This window comes from Gossypium arboreum, chromosome 4 (assembly GCF_025698485.1).
Source record: "Gossypium arboreum isolate Shixiya-1 chromosome 4, ASM2569848v2, whole genome shotgun sequence".
NCBI lineage: Eukaryota > Viridiplantae > Streptophyta > Magnoliopsida > Malvales > Malvaceae > Gossypium > Gossypium arboreum.
Genome location: NC_069073.1, coordinates 87,468,318 through 87,485,539, shown reverse-complemented (window position 1 = coordinate 87,485,539; position 17,222 = coordinate 87,468,318).

Sequence of the window (17,222 nt, the reverse complement as noted above, 5' to 3'; positions counted from 1 at the left end):
TGACCATATCTCGCTCAAGGCGCAGTTTGGGTACGTCCAATCTCGGATTCGCAATTGATAATAGCCCGATCTCAAATCTATTTTCGAGAACACCGAGGCTCCTTCAGCTTGATCGAACAAGTCATCAATACGCGGCAACGGATATTTGTTCTTTATCGTCGCTTTGTTAAGGTCGACGATAGTCGATGCACACCGCATGGTTCCATCCTTCTTCTTCACGAACAATACCGGGCGCACCCTAAGGCGAAAAACTCGGCGCAGCAAAACCTCTATCCACCAATTCTGCAACCGAGCTTTCAACTCCTTTAATTAAGTTGGTGCCATACGATACGGAGCTATCGAAATTGAGTGGTACCAGTACCAATTGATGCCAAATTCTATTTCGAGCAGTGGTAAACCCGCAATTCTTCGGGAAAACATCCGGTATTCACAAACCACGGCACAGATTCGGTTTCTTTTCGATTCCTTGCCATCGAAAGCACGACGCAAGGTACGCCGCACCCTTTTCTTACATATTTCGGGCCAACATCGCCGATATTACAGGTGGCAACCCTTTAAGTCCGTAGACTCAACCCGAATTATTTCATTATTCGCGCACCTCAAATCGATAGTCTTGCTCTTGCAATTTACAACCGCATCGCATGGTCAACCAATCCAAACCAAGAATAACGTCGAACTCATCGAACGGCAAAAGCATCAAGTCCGCCGGAAAACAAGAACCTCGGAACACTAGGGACTTTTCTTGCACACTTTGTTGACAAGCACGTAATGACCCAAGGGTTTGACACCGAATTACAAACTCGAGAGACTCAATAGGCAAAGTCTTCTTTGGATGCTAAGGTTTCACATATATATGAATGAGTAGAACCGAGGTCAATCAAAGCAATCACATTTGTATTGAAAAGAGTGAAAGTACCGTAATGACATCCGGAGAGGCAAGATCCTCACGCGCGGCAGTATGGCATAAGTCCTTGCAGAGCACGAGCCTCGAGATCCGATGGTAGCATCTCTAGATCCTCTCGACCGCCAATCGACATTGCCCATATTTCTAGGTGGCCTACCTCGAGCGAAGGTAGCACCTGGTTTCCACTCGACTCACATTCTGCTCAAGCATCCTGCAATCCTTCATAAAGTGGTCGGCCGATCCACACTTATAGCAGGAGCGATCACGAAACCAACAGCTCCCGAATGCCATTTGCCACAATGTGGACACTCGCCCCTCTCTCGGCGATCATTTCCACCACTAGCGATCGAAGTGACTCGTGTGGTCACGGGGTCGATCGCGTCCTCGTCTAGAAAAGCCCGAAACGCTCTAGACCGCTCAGATCATCTCGAAATCTCTTCGATGCTTGTTGAAGAGACTTTCCGAGGACCTCTTTTCGAATTCTCCAGTTCCCATCACTTTTTGTTTCTCCTTTCTAAGCTCTTCGACTTTACAAGCTCGCTCAACAAGTACTACGAACTCTCATCTCGAGAATGCCAACAAACATCCTTATATCATCATTCAGCCCATCCTCGGCGCTTACACATAATAGCTTTTGACGAAATGCATTCTCGCAGCGTCGGCTAAGCCTCACAAACTTTCGCTCGTAGTCGGAACGGACATAGAACCTTGCTTAAGATCAAGAAATTCCTCCGCTTTTGGTCGATGAATCTCGATCGATATACTTTTTGAACTCGGTTTGAAAGAATTCCCAAGTCACTTGCTCTCTAGGCACCACAAGTCGAGTACTCCACCAATAGTAGGCGGACTCAGCGTAACAAGGAGATGGTACACTTTAAGCACTCATCGGGTGTACAGGATAGCTCATCAAGCACCCTTGGATAGTGTTATCTAACCAAAATTCAGCTCGCTTCATCATCATCATCCGTAGCCTTAAATTCAGTGGCCCCATGTTTTCGAATCCTATCGATGGGGCTTACTTGACCTTATTTGGTCAATCACCGGAGGTATTGTAGGTCTTGGGGTTGCATTTGTCGGGAATGGAGGTTGTGGAATAGCCGTGTTGGTTCGAATGTATTGATTAAACCATTCGTTCATCACACTATAAAAGGCTTGCCTAGCCTCGTCATTAGGATTGCTGGCCATAGGTTGAGAGTCCGTCATTTGTCCCTTGCGCGAGCAGCGCCACACTCTCCACATCATCAGCTATCGCTTTCGGTTGGGATCGGGATCCATTGCTATAAACAAACACAAAGTCAAATTGTCAGAAATCACCACACTATCGATTCATCATTTAATGGCATGTATACCTAGAGCCCAAACACATCACGGTAGTCCTAGAATCGACTAAACCGTGGCTCTGATACCAATAAAATTGTAACACCCCGAACCCGAGACCATCGCCGGTGTCGGACACGAGGGGTTAACAAGCCAAGTTCACTTGTTTTGCCCATCCATTTGACATTTCCAGTCAGGCTGGAAATCTGCGTCACTGTCGCCTTAAAAATCATATCTCGAGTTTCAAAACTCGGAAACTGGTTTCGTAAATTTTCCCTGAATTTAGACTCATATATCCATCCATGGATTTATTTTTAGAATTTTTGGTCGGGCCAATTGGTACAGTTTATTAGTTAAAGTCACCCATGTTACAGGGATCGACTGCTCTGACCTTTGCGCGGTATAACTTGAATATCTCTCTGTACAGGGCTTTAATGCTGGTACCGTTTGTTTCTAATGAAACTAGACTCAAAATGGAATCTGTACATATAAGGTATGTCTCCTAATTATTTTTGGATAATTTATAGTAAATTTTTAAAGTTGCAACAGGGAACCCAGAAACCGTTCCTGCCCTGTCTCACAATAGCTTTAATATCTCTTAACATGTAACTCCTATGACCATTTCGTTTCTTCCATATGAAAATAGACTCATCAAGGTTCATTTACATAGCTTATTCACTATTTAATTCCATTCCTACGAATTTTGGTGATTTTTCACATTCACGTCACTGCAGCTGGCAGCATCTGTTTTTAAGGTAGGTCTTACCTATTTGGTAGTCTCCATGAACCAACTAGTCTTGCCATACATAGGTTCATATATGATCATTTTAACCATGCCAATGGCTGATCATATGACCAACATTCCCATTTCCAAGCCATAGCCACATCATGACACCAAATATATACATACAACCCACAATTAGTCTAAGTCGATACTTCACTTTTACGAGCCATTTTCGCATGGCCGTATATATACATCACAACATATTCAACCAACAAGGGTAGTCCTATACATGCCATTTCAAAGTTCAACCAAAATTTATACCAAAATAGGGCGTGGATAGTGTGGATGACTTCGACTTTATTGATCCCGAATCCGATTGCTATCGAGCGAAATCTATAAAACAGAGAGCCAAAGTAACGGGTAAGCATTTTTTTATGCTTAGTAAGTCTCAAGGAATATAATCAACTCTAATTACAGCAATACATTCACATAGCCAAATGCATCATTTCATTAATACACATTCTTACTTCACACTTCATCATTATATACTTTCACAAAGTATCAATCAATTCAATAACTGAAATTCATTAGTCGATTGAGCGAATGTTGCTCAAACATGTCGACTTTCAATGCACATATAACGTACCTTATCCTTTGGGCTTTTCGAGTGTACTAATTGAATTCATTACAGCAACCAACACTCACCTCAGCCCAAGATTCTTCGGAATATAACCGGATATAATCACGTGCACAAATGCCTTGGTCTTAGCCCGGATAGAATAACTCGCATACGAATGCCTTCGGTCTTAGCCCGATATAGCCACTAGCACAATTGCCTTGGTCTTAACCGGATATAATTTCCAGCATAATTGTCTTGAGGCTTAGCCGGATATCATTCAATTTCTCATGTACACATACATCAATAATCATTGGACATACATATTTCATTTTAGTTACTAAGGCTCAAACGCATATATTCACAAGCATATTCGCCTTCGGGACTTAGCCCGGTATCATTCAATTTCTCATACACATAAATCAATAATCATACACATCCATACTTCATCTCACATAATTCAAGTAAGGTCACTTCTTGAGGACTTACCTCGGATGTTGTCGAGCGGCTTTTTCGGCTATTCGATCACCTTTTCCTTCCCCTTGTCCAATTGTGGCCCTCTTAGCTCTTGAGCTAATTCAAACAAATTCAATTTATTAAAACCTCATTGTGCTTGCTTATGGCCGAATATGACAAGGAGTTTAAATGGTCATATGGCCACTCTTTAGCTTGAATACACAATGGTCATGCACATTTTATACTACATCAAGCAATTCAATACAATTTATTTGAGCATCAAGGAAAAGCTAAGGCCTTCAATAGGCTACCCAAGGCCGAATATTCATGTACATGTTGAGGCCAATTTTGCACTTAATACCTCACAAAAACAGCATGCATTTTACTAGTTAATGCTTTGCACATTGTGGCCCAAAACTTATAATATAGCATCAAGCACTTATATGTGTGCTAGGCCGAATTGTGCTTGCAATTTCACAAGCATTCTTCCACATCTTCTTCTTTAAACCAATATATTCATCACTTACTTCATAGCCAAAACATCATGTGCAAACATATATATACAATATGAGCATGGCGAATTTCAAGGTGTCCATAGCCATCCAAAAATAAAAATTTTAACTAACATGCAAGAAGCATGAACCATGCTCATGAATGCATCATGGCGAATATGACAATCATGCTCCATTCAACTTCAATCATGGTTAAACACAAAAAGAAAACTCAAAATCTTACTCAAGAGTAGACAATCCATCATTGCATGCATCATCATCAAGCTTCACACTTAGCATGCAATGGCTTTATCACCATAACAACTTTGGCCAAATACCATTTCCATGGCATAACAAGGATTTGAGTCATGGCTAACATGCACATCAAATTAGCAACCAAACCATGCATGAAACTCCCAACACAACCTCATACATACCTTAATCTTGATGCAAACTTAGCCAAATCTCCTTCTAGGTCTCTTCCAACCCAAGCATGAAGCAAAAATCCTCCCCCTTTTCCCTTAGTATTTTCGGCCAAGAAGATGAGAAAGGATGAACAAATTTTTCTTTTCTTTCTTTAGGACATTCGCCAAAGTGTTTAGAATGGATGAACAATTTTTTTTTTAATGCTAGTCTTTATTTTATGACTTCCTACATACACCACTAGCAAAACATGTTGGAAACATGTTCCTTGCCCATAACCTTGTCATGGCCGCCACTCCTCCTTAGGAAGGGATTATTTGACATGCAACTCCACCTTTTGTTAACATGTACTAACAAGCCATTTAAAATTAGCCTATCATATTTCACCATGTTTCACTTTGATCCCTATTTAATACTTTCTCATACAAATGGGTAAAATTAGAGAATGAAATTTCCACATATGCATGCACACACATAGTAAGCATGGAATATAACAATTAATTATTTTTATGACTCGGTTTAGTGGTCCCGAAACCATATTCCGGCTAGGGTCTATTTTGGGCTGTCACAGGATACGGGAAAGGGGTGTTACATTTAGTGGTATCAGAGCTATGGTTTAGTCAGTTCTCGGACTAATAAAGTGTGTGTAAAAGTCTAGCTATACATGCCATAAATATACTGTGATAGTGTGGTGACTCCTGATTATTCTAAACTGTGTTTTATTTTAATATAGTAATGGATCCTGACAATCTAATCAAGGTGATGATGTCGCTAGTAATGCACCGGCTCCCTTTGAAGGGACCGCGCTTGTAGAAAGTAGACTGAGACATTGAGGCAGGGAGATGAGGCTCGGATGCCTTTCTCCAAATGATGAACAATTGGTATACTGAGTTTATTCGAGCAAACCCACATGCTCAACCTCTTCCACCCCCTTCCATACCTCAGACACTTCCTGTAGCTGCTCAAGGCATAGATTTGGTAAGAATGAACAAGCCTCCGGTTGACAAGATTCGAAAACAAGGGGCCGAAGAGTTTAGAGTAAAGATCGATGATGATCCCGAGAAGGCGGAGTTCTGGCTTGAAAATTCTATCCGTGTATTTGATGAGCTTTCATGTACACCCGAGGAGTGCTTAAAGTGTCTTGATCACTTTTGAGAGATTCGCCTACCATTGGTGGAAGACTTTGGTAGCAAGTGGTGCCAAAAGAAAAGGTTACTTGGGATTTCTTCCAGGAAGAATTCAAAAAGAAATACATAAGTCAACGATTTATTAATCAAAAACGGAAGGAGTTCCTTGAATTGAAGCAGGGCAAGATGTCTTTGGCAGAGTATGAACGCGAATTTGTAAGACTCAGCAAGTATGCCCAGGAATATGTGTCCACCGTAGCTATTATGTGCAAGAGATTTGAGGATGGGCTAAATAAGGACATTAAAGTGCTTGTGGGAATTTTGGAGCTGAAAGAATTTGTAGTATTGGTTGACCGAGCTCTTAAAGCTGAAGAATTGAACAAAGAAAGAAGAAAAGCTGCTATTGAGGCTCGAGATGCCAGAAAGAGACCGATAAGCAAGTCATTTCAATCTCAATCAAAGAGGTCCAAAGAGACAAACCCTCGAATGACAGTTCAATTGGGATTCACACAGAGATCATGGCGGGGCATATTCGGGTCTAAAGCTCAAGCTACTTGATGGCAAGTGTGGGTAATGTGCGGCCTAGAAAGCCCGAATGTCAACAATGTGGCGAGCAACATTATGGTGAGTGTTGGGGAACGAGCAAGCTTGTTTCAAAAGTGGTTCTCGCGAGCATTTTATCGAGACCGTCCGAGAGAAAGGTAAAGAAGAAAAACTTCAGAGTGCTAGACAGAGTACTACGGCTAGCAGAGGTAGACCACCGAGAAATACTGGAAGTGGAGCTAGCAGTAAAACTGTAATGAAAGATTCAGCGGCTAGATCAAAAGCTAGAGTGCCTGCTAGAGCTTATGCCATACGTGCCCGAGAGGATGCATCATCTCCTGATGTCATTACTGGTACATTTTCTCTCTATGATACTATTGTTATTGCATTGATTGATCCCGGGTCTACTCATTCCTATATTTGTGTGAATTTGATATCTAATAAGAAGTTGCCTGTTGAATATACTGAGTTTACGATTAAAGTATCGAACCCCTTAGGCCAATATGTGCTAGTTGATAAGGTTTGCAAGAATTGGCCATTAATGATTCAAGGTCACTGTTTTCCATTAATCGATCTCATTACCATTTGATGAGTTTGACGTTATCTTGGGAATGGACTGGTTGACATTGTATGATGCCAAGGTAAATTGTAAACAGAAAACACTAGAGTTGAAATGTGAAAATGGTGAAATTCTGTGGGTTGAAACAGATGAATCAAATAAATTGCCTATGGTGATTTCATGCATGTCTGCTTAGAAATACATGAGGAAAGGGTGTGAAGCTTATCTTGCCTATGTAATGAATACTGAGATGTCTGAATTGAAGCTTGAATCAGTGCCGATAGTCTGTGAGTTTCCAGATGTATTTCCAGAGGAATTGCTAGGGTTGCCTCCAAATAGAGAGATAGAGTTTGCCATTGATTTGTTGCCGGGGACTGTACCGATCTCGATTACTCCATATAGAATGGCTCCGACTGAATTAAAAGAATTGAAGGCTCGATTGCAAGAGTTAATGCACAAAGGATTCGTGAGACCGAGTTTCACTCCACGGGTGCTCTGTATTGTTTGTAAAGAAGAAGGATGGCTCAATGAGACTTTGCATTGATTACCGTCACCTCAATAAGGTGACTATAAAGAACAAGTACCCGTTACCGAGGATTGATGATTTATTCGATCAGTTAAAAGGGGCAACAGTGTTTTCAAAGATCGATTTGAGGTCCGGTTACTACCAGTTGAGAGTTAAGAAGTCGGATGTGCCGAAAACTGCCTTTAGGACAAGGTATGGACATTATGAGTTTCTTGTGATGCCTTTTGGCTTAACAAATACTCCATCTATATTTATGGACTTGATGAATCAAATCTTTCGGCCATATTTGGATAAGTTTGTAGTAGTGTTCATAGATGACATTTTAATTTATTCTCGGGACGAGTCTGAGCATGCCAAACACTTGAGAACCATATTGCAGATCTTGAGAGAAAAGAAACTATTTGCTAAGTTTAGTAAAAGTGAGTTCTGGCTTCGTGAAGTCAGATTTTTGGGGCATATAGTTTCAGGTGATGGTATTCGGGTGGATCCGAGCAAAATTTCCGCGATCGTTGATTGGAAACCGCCAAAGAATGTATCCGAGGTTAGAAGCTTTTTAGGCTTAGCCAGGTATTATAGATGTTTTGTCGAGGGATTTTTGATGATTGCCTCTCCTATGACTAAATTCTTACAAAAGAATGTTAAGTTTGAATGGACTGATAAATGTCAGCAGAGTTTTGAAAAGCTGAAAGCACAATTGACTGAAGCACTAATTTTAGTACAGCCCGAGCCAGGAAAGGAGTTCATAATTTATAGTGATGCATCATTGACAGGCCTTGGATGTATACTGATGCAAGAGGGTAAAGTGGTAGCTTATGCCTCAAGACAGTTAAAGCCCCATGAGAAGAACTATTCTACACATGATTTGGAATTGGCCGCTATTGTCTTTGCCTTGAAGATCTGGCGACATTATTTGTATGGTGAAAAATGTCGAATTTTTACTGATCACAAAAGTTTGAAGTATTTGATGAATCAAAAGGATTTGAATCTGGGACAACGGAGATGGCTTGAATTATTGAAGGATTATGAGCTATTGATTGATTATCATCCGGGAAAAGCAAATGTAGTTGCTGACGCCTTGAGCAGGAAATCTCTTTTTACTTTGAGAGCCATGAATATCTGGAGTTAGCATTGTTTGATGATGGGTCAATCTTAGCAGAGATGAGGGCTAAACCGTTATTTCTCTAGCTGATTTGTGATGCTCAAAAGAACGATAGTGAGTTGCGAACCAAGAGAACTCAATGCGAATCAGGTTACGACTCAGATTTTAGAGTTGGACCAGATGACTGTTTGATGTTTCGAGACAGGATATGTGTGTGACGGCCCAAATTTCAGTGATATCAGAAAACTGATTTGAAATCACTAAATCTGACATGTGAGCTTAGATATGAGTAAGTAAATGTTAAGTGTGGTTTTAGAAATAATTTTGAATTAGTGAAATTAGTGAATTAAAAGAATTTATTAGGTTAAACGGGTCAAAAACGAGGTATCGAGACCTCAAAATTGAAAATCGAGCTATAATATTTTTATAAATATTTATGGAGTGTCATTGAGTTAGTATTAAAGTTTCGTTAGAAAATTTTAACGTTTGGATGGCTAATTAATTAAAAAGGACTAAATTGAAAATAGCGCAAAATTTGTTAAATTGTGAGTAAATAGCTTAAGTATTTGAAAAGATAGATTTAAAGAGCAATTAGACCCAAAGGTTAATGGCTGGACGGTTTGGGTATGAAATAAGCAAGAAAACAATGTGAACATGGGGCAAAATTGAAAATAGTGTAAAAGTTAATAGTTAAATAATGTTGTAATTGAAAAATCTAGACATTTCTTCATATTTTCTTAGCCAAAACGCCATAGAAGGTCTGGAGAAAGCTGGTTTTTCATATTTTTACATCATGTGAGTTTAATTCTTTCTTTTTCTTGATAATTTTTATGTTTTTATGACTTTTACAATTAGGTCCACTTATAGAATTCATTAGTTTTTTATTTTATGGGTGAAATTGGAAGTTACCCTGGATGGATAAGGGAAGTTTATGATGAATTATTATGAAATTTAAGTTCTAATTTCATATTAAGGTGGTTTTATTAAGTTATTTTGATAGGAAATGATATTTAGGACCTAATTGTGAAAAAGTTGTGAATTGAAGGTTGCTGTTGAAATTCAGAATATAAAAGGTTTTGAAATAGTTTATAATGATAAAATAAAGTGTTAATTGAGAAAAATTAGTTCAATTCATGGGTGAATTGACCAGGGACTAAATCGTGAAAATTGTAAATTTTGGGGTAAAAGTGTAATTTTGAAATTTGAACAGCATAAATTGTGAAGTGAAATAGAAATCAAATAAATGCTAATGTGTAGAAATATTTTATATTATAGATCAAGAATCCAAAGAAGAACGAGGAAAAGAAAAAGTTGCGAAATAGTCCCTAAATTTCAATATCTTCTACAAATTAGCCGGGTAAGTTCATATGGTTGAATTTAGATGTTTATTTGTGAATGATTGAAGTATATAATGTGTTATTATATACGAATTTGTTGTGGGATTGTGTAGATTTTTTTAATGAAAGAATAAATGTGGAAATGCAAATTAGGAAAAACGCAGGATTGAGTACGTTCGTATCGTGACGTGTGATGAATTGACGAATAAGACCATGGTTGTTCCATGGCAAAGTGTGAATGTAGGTATGGTATTATCCATACTGAGCTATGAAATGTAGGTATGGTATTATCAAATCCATACTGAGTTAAGAAATGTAGGTATGGCATTTCCCATACCGAGTTGAAAAATGTAGGTATGGTATTTTAATGAGGAAAACCATACTTAGTTGTGAATCGTGGCATTGAGCAACGATGTACTCAATTTCGTAAGCCGTTTCCTAATTTGATTATAAGAAATAAAAGAGAAGTGATCCAAATGAAAGAGATTGAGTAGTTGTTCTCGTTGAGCTCAACTATGTGAATTATTATAACAATGGTTGTGAATCGAGGAAACTTTAGTAAATGTTTTGGTATTGTTTGGAAATATTATGTTTGGTAAGCATTACTTTTAAACCTATGAACTTACTAAGCTTCAATAAGCTTACTTGTGTGTGTTTAATATTTTTATGTAGATTGAGTTGAAGTAAAGTGGGTAGATCGGATCAACACAACAAAGCACACTATCCAGATCAATTCCGGTAGCTTTTGTTTTATGTTTGAATATTTATATGGCATGTATAGAGTTTAAATGAAATGAAGTAAAGATGTTATAAACTAGTTAACAACATTTTGTACTAAAACAGTTTTTGGTTAGTAGCAGTAGTTTGAGTTTGAAAATTTACCATAAATCATGAAAATCTAATTAGAGGTTAAATAAAATATGAAATTAAATCTTATTGAATCTAGTTTCATATAGAAGAAACAGTGTAAGAAAAGGATTTCATATCAATAGATATTTGAATTTTTGTGAGACAAGGTCAGAGTGATTTTGAACTCCCCTGTTCTGATTTGTAAAAATCATTAAAAATTGTAAAACAAATTAATTAGAAGTCATACTATATATGTATGGATTCCTTATTGAGTCTATTTTTAAGAGAAACAAACGGCTTGGTTATTTGAATTCTGTACATGGAGAAATTTGGTTTGTAGTGCACAGGGTCGAGCAAATTGAACCACTCAAACAGGGAGACTTCAACTAATAAACTGTACTAATTGGCCCAACCAAAACTTCTAGAAAAAAATTAGTAAGTAGATATATGAGCCTAGATTCGGGGAAAATTTACGGATTTGGATTTTTAGTTTTGTAACTCGAGATATGATTTTTTTTGCGTCTATAATGCAGTTGGACAGCTTGTCTAGAAAGTGTGATATAAATTGTTTGAATTTGTTTAAGTGCTCAAATAAGTTTAGTAATGCCTCGTGCTCGACTCCGGCGATGGTCTCGGGTAAAGGGTGCGTTACATTTATTGGTATCAGAGCTTCGGTTTAACCGATTCTCAGAATATGTATGATGTGAAAAGTGTCTAGAATTACATGTCATATAAATCTGTAATAGTGTGATGTGTATGATCCTATCTAATCCTTGTTTCTATTATAGATTATCTTCGATTTGAAAAGATGTCAGATAGACCAAAAAAAACTGAGCAAGAAGAAGTTAATAGCAGAGTACAAACCTCTGAACAAGGAACAAGTAGTGAAGTTCCAATTTCATTGATGCGAGAACAAGAACTCAAAAATATGATTTACGGATTAATGAATCAGTGATATCATGAAACAATACAAGGAAGAAGTCAGGCACAACAACCTCCTCCTCCCCCTACTGTACCACCAGTTACAACCTCAGTTGCTCCTCCTTTAACAGATGAATCTAGCAAAAGAACACCGATTGAAAAACTCAGAAAGTTTGGAGCTGAAGAATTTCGAGGGAGATCGGATGATAATCTGGTTAAAGCAGAGTATTGGTTAAAGAGTTTAGAGAGAGTTTTTAAACAGATGATGTGTTCTCCGGAGGACTATTTGAGATGTGCAGTTTCACTATTGAAAGAAGAAGCATATAATTGGTGGGAAACCATTGAGGCAGTGGTACCTGCAGATAAACTTACCTGAGAATTATTCCAAAACGAATTTAAGAAGAAGTATGTGGGAAAGAGATATTTACATAAGAAGAAGAGAGAATTTCTTGATCTTAAACAAGGGAATAAAACAGTGGCTGAATATGAAAGAGAATTTTTTTATCTGAGCAAATATGCTCGAGATATAGTACCCACTGAAGAAGAAATGTGTATCAGATTTGAAGAAGGGCTTAATGATGAGATTAGAATGATGATAGGGGGCACTGAGATACGAGAATTTGTTGTTCTATCAGATCGTGCTCAGAAGCTTGAAGAAGTATATAATAGAAAGATGCAACGAGATAGAAGAAGTAAAGAATCTTTCAAAAGAAGTGTATCTAAGTCATTTTCGACTTTACCGGTGAAGAAATCTAAAGAGGAATTCAGTCGAGCCACTTCAAAGACCGAAAGATCGAGAAAGAGTAGACCAAGACAATTTGATTACAAGGCATCTGACAGACCTGCTGTTAGTGTGGGTAGTGTACAAAATCCCCAAAGGCCTAAGTGTCAACATTGTGGAAGAAGTCACCCGGTGAATGTAGAAGTAAGTTAGGGCTTGTTATAAATGTGGGCCACCGATCACTTTATTCGTGATTGTCCCCAATTACAAGTAGAAGAAGTGGAATAGAAGGAGAAATGTAAAACTCCTCCTCAAAGGAAGACGCCCGTCGTGGAAGCAAAGCTACATGTGACACCAAAATTGACCCTAGTCGGGATGTGGTTTCGGGACCATAAAATCGAGGCATAAAAATAATTTAAAATTTATTTTGATGCCTATGATATGTGTTAATTTGTGTCCTGCATTTTTGATGATTCGATTTAGTGTTATAAAGGTGAATTTCACTAGAAAGGACCTAGTAGTAAACTTTGAAAGTATGATGGGGAAATGTGTGATGACTAGTTGATAATGCATGCAAAATTAAGGGATTTGCATGTCAAATTCCCCAAGATGGCATAGTGGCGGCCATGACAAGGAGTTATGGGCAAGGAAAAACATGTTATGACATGTTTTGATAATGCATGATGTGATGAAATGATAAAAAAATTTAGTGGTGGGAAGAGAAACAAAAAAAAATGTGTGTGAGTGTGGTATTCTCCCCATTGTTGCCGTGAGTGAAAGAAAAGCAAAGAAAAAATTTTGTTCATCCTTGTTCTCTCCTTTTTGGCCGAAAATACTAAGGAAGAAGATAGGATTTTTGCTCCATTTTTGGTTTAGAAGAGATCTAGAAGGAGATTTGGCTATACTTGCATCAAGATTAAGGTATGTATGAAGTTGTGTCATGAGATTCATGCATGTTTTAGTTGCTAACTTGATGTTCATGTTAGCCATGGTTCAAATCCTTGTTATGCCATGGAAATGGTATTAGGCCAAGGTTGATATTGTGTTAAAGCCATTGCATGCTAAATGTGAAGCTTGATAATGATGCATGCAATGATGGATTAACTACTCTTGAAATTTCTTTGTAGCAATCTTGAGTAAGACATTGAGTTCTTTGTTTAACCATGACCGGTTGAAAGGGGTATGAATGTGATGTATTCAGCCATGATGCATTCATGAGCATGATTTATGCTTGTTACTTGATTGGTAAAAATTTGTGTTTTAGATGGTTATGAACACCTTGAGGTTCGGCCATGCACCTATATGTGTATGTATGTTTGCACATGATGATTTGGTTATGAAGTAAATGATAAATATGTTTGTTTAAAGAAGAAATTGTTGAAGAATGTTTGTGAAATTGCAAGTACATTCGCCTAGTACACATATGATGTGAAAATCTTGGAATTTATTGTTGATTTGGTGCAAGTATGGCTAAGAATAATCGGCCATATGAGTGCTTGATGCTATATTATAAGTATTGAGCTACAATATGTAAAGCATTAGCTAGTAAAATGTGTGCCATTCATGTGTGGTGTTAAACATGTAATTGGCCTCAACATCAACATGCATAATCGCCATGAATGAGTGCCTAAGAGGTTGTGTTGTTCGCCATGAGTAAGCATGTTGAAGGCTTTGTGTGTTAAGTCGATTCATGAATTCCGTACTTATGTGACTTTAATGTCTAGTGAATATATGTGGGCTAAGTGCCTTGAGTTTTTCTTTTCGATACTCAAATGATTGAATCAAATTATTTGTTAAATTAAGCTCAAGAGCAAAGGGGACCAAATCCGATAAAGGGAAGGAAAAAGTAGTCGAATAGCCATCTAATCGCTCGACTACATCCGAGGTAAGTTTTAGTATCGAAACTTAGATTTTGATTCGATTGAATGAAGTAATAAGCAATCGAAATTCGCCTTTGTATATGGCCATTGAGCCGAAATGATATTTTTGTTAAGTGAATTGTGCATAAAAGTTTTGTTGTGAAAATGAAACAAAGATGTGTATGAATGTTCGAGTGATATCCGGCTAAGCCCAAAGGCAATTGTGCGAAGCTATGATATCCGGCTAAGCCCAAGGCAATTGTGCCAGCTATGATACCCGGCCTAAGCCCAAGGCAATTGTGAAGTTGTGATATCCGGGTTAAGTCCCAAGGCATTTGTGCGGATTACCATAACCGGCTATGTCCCAAGGTGTTTTGAACGAGTAGCTATATCCGGATAAACTCCAAGGTATGTGAATTGAAATTTATAAGCTGCTGGAAAATTTTCAGTTATTGCACTTGTGAAATTCCCAACAACAAGGTATGTTTTGTGTGCTTTGCACACTATGAGTAAATGCGCATTTAATATTCGCTCTAATGATAAATGAGCTATCGGCATTAACTAGGCCGTTATTTGTGTATGAATATAAGAGTTGGGATTGTGAAGTAAGCATGTCTTTGAGAAATTGTGCATATGAATTATTGTTTAGCTACTTGAATGCTATGCTTTGGTTGTGTGTATATTATGGCTCAAACTTACTAAGCATAAATTGCTTACTCCGCTTTCTTTGTTTCTCTGCTTATAGATTTTGCTCGTTAGCGATCGGATTCGGGATCATAGAAGTTGAAGTCAACCACACTATCAAAGCCCTTTTGGTACTCCTTTAGTTGAGTTTTGGATATGGCATGTATAGGACTACCCTCGGTTATTTTTAAGTACTTGTGATGTATATGTATACGGCCATGCGAAAATGGTTCGTAAAAGTGGAGTATGGAATTTGACCATATGTGGTTTGTAATTATATTTGGTTTCATGATGTGATTATGGTTTGGAATGAGAGAGTTGGTCACATGATCAGCCATTGGAATGGCTAAATATGATCATATGTGGACCTAAGTATGACTAGACTATAGTTGGTCCATGGGAACTACAATATAGGTAAAGCCTACCTTAAAAACAGAGGCTGCCAGCTGCAGTGACGTGGATGTGAAATATCACCAAAATTTGTAGGAATGGTGTTAAATAGTGAATAAATTATGTGATCGAACCCTGACGAGTCTATTTTCATATGAAAGTAACGAAACGATCATATGATCAGTATACCGAGAGATATTAAAGTTCTCGTGAGACAGGGATAGAACGGTTTCTGGGTCCCCTGTCGCGACTTTGAAAATTTTCCATAAATTATCCAGAACGAATTAGAAGTCATGCCTTATATGTGAAGATTCCTTTTTGAGTCTAGTTTCATTGTAAACAAACGGTATCAGTATTGAAACCCTGTACAGAGAGATATTCAAGTTGTAACGCGCGAAGGTCAGTGTAGTCGACCCCTGTAACATGGGCGACTTTAACTAATAAACTGTACCAATTGGCCCGACCAAAAATTCTAGAAATAAATCCATGGATGGATATATGAGTCTAAATTCAGGTAAAATTTACGGAATCAGTTTCTGAGTTGTGAAACTCGAGATATACTTTTTAAGGCGACAGCGACGCAGTTTTCCAGCTTGCCTGGGAATGTCAAATTGGTCGGTGCCATAAGTGGTTTTGGCTTGTTAACCCCTCGTGTCCGACACCGGAAACGGTCTCGGGTTCGGGGTGTTACACTACAGGGGCTACTCGTTCGGTATGAAAGATACTTGCTAGTCGATCGGTTAGGGCCCTGCCGCATTTATGCCATTCGAGCAAGAGAAGAAGCAACTCCCCGTATGTAATTGCTGGTACTTTCTATCTTCATGATGTTCCTGTGTATGCTTTAATAGACCCTGGGTCTACTCATTCATATATTTTCACTATGTTAGCATCTGAAAAGAATTTATTAGTTGAGCCTACTGATTATGATGTACAAGTTACAAATCCGTTAGGTCAAAGTGTGCTAGTTAATTTAATATGTCATAACTATCCACTGAAAGTTAAGGGCAGTGATTTCCCCGCTGATTTGATGCTGCTACCCTTTCGGGAATTTGATATTATCTTGGGCATGGACTGGTTAATGAAACATGAGGCGGTAATGAATTGTCGAGAAAAACGAATTAGTTTGAAATGTCAAATAGGAGACATTATTTTGGTTGAGTCTGGAAAATTGGATGATACAGTTAGGATGATTTCCTTTATGTCTGCTCAGAAATTGTTGCGTAAAGGAAATGAGGCTTATTTAGCCTATATTCTTGATACTAGAAGTTCTGAATCAAAGTTAGAGCAACTATCTATTGTAAATGAATTCATGGATATATGTCCTGAAGAATTACCAGGTTTACCACCGGATAGAGAAGTTGAGTTCGTGATAGATGTGTTTCCGGGAACAGCTCCCATATCAATGACACCGTCTATAATGGCTCCAGCAGAATTAAGAGAGTTAAAAGCGCAGTTGCAATAACTGTTAGACAAAGGGTTTATCAGACCGAGTATGTCACCTTGGGGTGCACCTGTCTTATTTGTGAAAAAGAAGGATGGTTCATTGAGGCTGTGCATAGATTATAGGCAGCTGAATAAGGTAACGATTAAAAATAAATATCCTTTACCTCGTATTGATGATTTATTTGATCAGCTTAATGATGCTGCAGTGTTTTCAAAAATAGATCTCAGATCTG